The sequence below is a fragment of the Monopterus albus genome, unplaced genomic scaffold, assembly GCF_001952655.1.
Source record: "Monopterus albus unplaced genomic scaffold, M_albus_1.0 scaffold1.1, whole genome shotgun sequence".
Taxonomy (NCBI): Eukaryota; Metazoa; Chordata; class Actinopteri; order Synbranchiformes; family Synbranchidae; genus Monopterus; species Monopterus albus.
In genome coordinates this window covers 5,050,192-5,054,854 of record NW_018127881.1, presented here as the reverse complement: position 1 = coordinate 5,054,854, position 4,663 = coordinate 5,050,192, and the positions used below count along the sequence as shown (strand labels likewise).

Below are 4,663 nucleotides of genomic sequence, written 5' to 3'. Positions count from 1 at the left end.
CAAACGTCTTCCATTTACGGATTATGGAGGCCACTGTGCTCTTAGGAACCTTAAGTGCAGCAGAAATTTTTTTTTGTAACCTTGGCCAGATCTGTGCCTTGCCACAATTCTGTCTGTGAGCTCTTCAGGCAGTTCCTTTGACCTCATGATTCTCATTTGCTCTGACATGCAGTGTGAGCTGTAGGGTCTTATATAGACAGGTGTGTGGCTTTCCTAATCACGTCCAATCAGTATAATCAAACACCGCTGGACTCAAATGAAGGTGTAGAACCATCTCAGGGATGATCAGCAGAAATGGACAGCACCTAAGTTAAATATATGAGTGTCACAGCAAAGGGTCTGAATACTTATGACCATGTGATATTTCAGTTTTTCTTTTTTAATAAATCTGCAAAAATGTCAAAAATTCTGTGTTTTTCTGTCAATATGGGGTGCTGTGTGTACATTAATGAGGAAAAAAAATGAACTTAAATGATTTTAGCATATGGCTGCAATATAACAAAGAGTGAAAAATTTAAGGGGGTCTGAATACTTTCCGTACCCACTGTATTTACATGCTGTATATACACATGTTTTTGTTTTGTCCCGATTATAATGTTAGCCACATTGGATCTTCCTTGGACTGAAATGTGCTATACAAATAAATTTTGCTTTTCTGTGCTTTTGCATTGCATGGAAGTGCAGCTGTGTGTGAAAAATCTATATTACCACACAGTGATACCTATGACAACAATAAAAGCAGACATGGTATAGCCCCTGTGATGGAGTATCTAAATGAAAGTTTCTGCTGGGTGGCACTGTAGTGACATGAATTGAAAACAAAGGAAGCTTTGAATGTAGGAAAAACCAATCTGGTCATTGAATGCACTACAGCATGGTTTAGAAAATGATCAACAGTAGAATAGAGTTTACAGATTTGAAGTTAATGGTCTGACACACAAAAATGCTGGTATGGTCCTTTAAGTTCTTCTACAGGAGCGTATCTGCAGTGTGGTGTTTCAGTAAATACAACTGCACTATGGAGGCTGATGCAATATTCTGCTTATATTTCAAATAAGTGTCTAGTAGAGGTTTGCCAGGTTTCTTTTTTGTATTCTGTTATCAACGTTTTAAATTATTAATGAGGCCAATAAAATTTCACACTCCCAACTACAGTTTAGTTTGTGTGCAGTAATCATTTTACCTACGTGCCTGTTTCTTCATTCAGCCCTAATCTAGCCAGTTGGTACCAATGAGAATACTTCTTTCCAAGAAACAACTGGCGTAGAAAGCAATATCAAGACAGTTGAGGGCAACGTAGTATATGTATGTAGTTCATGTAAACTAGGCAACAGTGCAATTAAAACCACAAAGAGGCACAAATGAGCATCAGCATCAGCAGTCAATAATCCAATAACAAATCAGCAGGATCAGTGCCCAAGCTTAAGCAGATAATAGCAAAACGAAAAGCAGACACCTTGTTTAATCTACATAAAATACTCATAATCACTTTAAACTCTCTTTTAAAGAAAAAAAAAAGCTTTAAATGACTTTGCTATGAGTTCTGTGCCAAAGCAGCGGTGGACCTGACGGCTCTCTTGCTTCATTCAGCTCTTCGTCAGAAGCCCCTCTAAGGCACGAACAGATGTCTCTAGTTATTTGACTGGGCTCTCTGGGCTGTTGTATTCCCACTCTCATGCTCAAACCCCATTTTTCACAGCTGGCTGCAAATCTCTTCACAGTGACAAAGCATCACCTGTCAAGAGGATGATTCCATTGAGAGGCGCTTCCTGATATGAGAGGCGCATTAATGTGATTAACCCACACTCACTATTGCTGTTTGATATGGAGACTTAGGGGTCCGTGTCACTCTGTATTCTTCTTCACTGGCATGATCAGCAGGTAACGGCAGTTATGCTGATGTTTGAGTGGAAGCAGGTAACTCTAAATGTGATATTCAGTAGGCAACAAATTGTTTTCAGAAGCAGAAACTGCTTCTGCTTTATTCAAACTCAGTTGTGCAGTTGTACATCAAAATCCAAAGATAATTATAAAGCCTCTAAAACTAGCTTAGAGAAACAAATGAATTATTGCATTCTGCAGACACAACACGCTCTCATTATCATGCCAGAAACTAAGGACCATTAAGACAATGTGACTAAACAATCAAGTGACAACCATCTTTCAAGCAAAATGCCCAAAGTTGTTTGAATATTTCACTTAATTATAATTTCATGTAAACACGTGCAATCTGTTAATTACCGTTTCATTTCCTGACCATATTGTATCAATTCCAACTGTCTGACTCAGACACAAAGTACAGTGGATGTATTTTAAAGAGAGGGTTTGTACATGTGTTTCAAACATTCACACAATAATATAAATCAACTAAAACACAAATGTCTGTGCTCCAGTGTGCACTGCAAAGGGAAATTATTAACTGAAGTCAGAGTCATCATTCATTCAGTTGTATACAAATGGCTACATGCTGTATATATGATTTGATAGCAAAGTGATTCAGGCTGCAATCTTATTGGAGGCACAGCAGAAAAGGAATTCTGGGATGCCATTCATGACGCTATCATCAAGCATCTTTTCTGATCCCTAGCTGGGGGGTACCAGCAGAAATAGACTCCCGTATTGAGCACAGAGATTGTAATGGAGGCATCTGTCAGCTTAATCAAAGATATCCAGGAAAAGGGCATATCCAACAACCTGTATATTGTGAGGTCTTGGCACAGGCGTTCTGTGATCTTCATTCCAAAGCAGTAAGGGGGATGGATGTGAGGATGAATGTGTGTGAGAGAAACATCTCTGCAGCCCCTAGACAATATATAATGCACCAGAAGCAGCTAGAAACAGTAAGTGAAGTCAGTTCCCATCCCTTTTCAATCAATAGCTGAGATAGATAATAGCCTCCAGAGACTTGCATCTGCATCCTGTCTCTCTCTATCCTTCCTTCAAATCCCCATTTCTGCCTTTGCACCTCTGCACACTGTCTCTTCCCCTCTAGCTCCACTCAGCAGCAGCACTGGAAACCCACCGGCTCCAGAGAGCACAAGAGGAAGTTGGGAAGAGCAAAAGGAAATGTCTGGAAGACCCAGAGAGCGTGTGCGTCACTGCCAGCCACTGTCACATCACTGCAGCTCCCTGGGCTTCCTAGTAACAGCTGATCCTCTAGGCCCAGTGCCTCCATCAGAGTGGAGAAAATTCACTTGCTAACTCAATTATGCAAGATGTGAATTAAACATGAGGCTACCACACAGGAATGTACACACACACACACAGTGCAGACATGCAGATAGGCACATTGCATACTCATACAATATAACAACCTCATCTGTATACTGATGCCAGGGGGGAGTTTTTGAGGCTGTTCCAACAGTACGTTGACGTGCTGATCTATGCTGATCACAACAGAATATGGACATCTAGGCCACACCAGTAAGGATGACAGTGAAGAAATAGGTGATGAAAAATTTTGCCATCTTGGGCACCTATAACTCCCCTGTGCTTTAAAGAGCAAAAACAGGCTAGCGTGGGAGTCAAGTCTAAAGCCAGAGATGATTTTCTCCCCACTTCTCTTTATGGCACTGTCCCAGTGCTTCTCTCTCGCTCTGTGTCTCTTTCACACTCTCCCTTCCTGCCCTTTATTAATCATCCTTGGTTAGTGGGGCAGAGAGCATGGTGTTAGGAGCTCTGGGGAGTGTAGGCACAAAATACACACACCTTCATGTACATTCACACTAACAGGCATTGCACTCAAATCTATAAAATAAATCTTTTCCCCTTCGCTTCTTGTTTGCTTATAAAAGAGATTCTAAAAAAAATTTCAATAAAATGTCAATAAAAAAATTTATGGATAACTGCTATAATAACCAGACACACATGCACACAGACACAAACCATAAGTACACATGTGCACAATACAGCGGATCTTCAGGAATCCTGGCCTAGAGCCCTGGGACTCAGCTGCTGCTGCTGCTGTTGATGTAACCTTTTGAGCAGCTTCAGTTGTTGTTTAGACACTCCAGCTGTAGCATATAAGCAAAGTAAGGCATCGTCCTCAGCCATACAGACACAACCTTCACTCTAGTGCCACTAAAACCCTTAAAGCAAGTACCTCAGGTTAGGTCAGAACCAGTATGGCACAGCTGCAGCATCGCCAAGCCATCACACCTATTAAGCCTCATTATCAGTGTCTGGATGTTACAGCCAGCATCCTTGGAGAGTTGCATGGGACAATGAGATGGATACAACATCGCTAACCACCCCACAGTACCTGCTGTGGCCAATGGGCGGTAGAGTAGCCCGAATAATGGAGGATGTAATTAGGTCTTATGTCTATGCGTGCAAGTGCACTTAGCCTAGGAGGCGCCAGCTGGGCTACATGCCATTATTACCATTATCATTATTCGATCTCCTTGAGAAAGTGGTGAGAGAATTGGCCAATTAGATGTTATAAGCAGTAGGAGGTTTACAGTAAAAATCTGGGTTGCCCTTTAAAAAGTGTTCAGTCATGTAGTGGTGTGTAGACAGAGCTGAACTCCATAGTTAGTCCTCTTTTTATTGTTTTGCACAGGTATAGTCAGCTTTAGATGACATTACAGGGAGAGAGAAACCGAATGCAAGTGAAGGAGGAATTGATAAATCTATTACTTTTGCGCACTAACTCCATTTTTGT

The 4,663-nt window shown here is 41.2% G+C and overlaps 1 protein-coding gene across 7 annotated transcripts in view; it reads right to left on the bottom strand.

The window, feature by feature from the left end:
* magi3b (membrane associated guanylate kinase, WW and PDZ domain containing 3b) overlaps positions 1-4,663 on the bottom strand; it is a 118,201-nt gene that overhangs the window by 112,161 nt on the left and 1,377 nt on the right. The window lies entirely within an intron of this gene.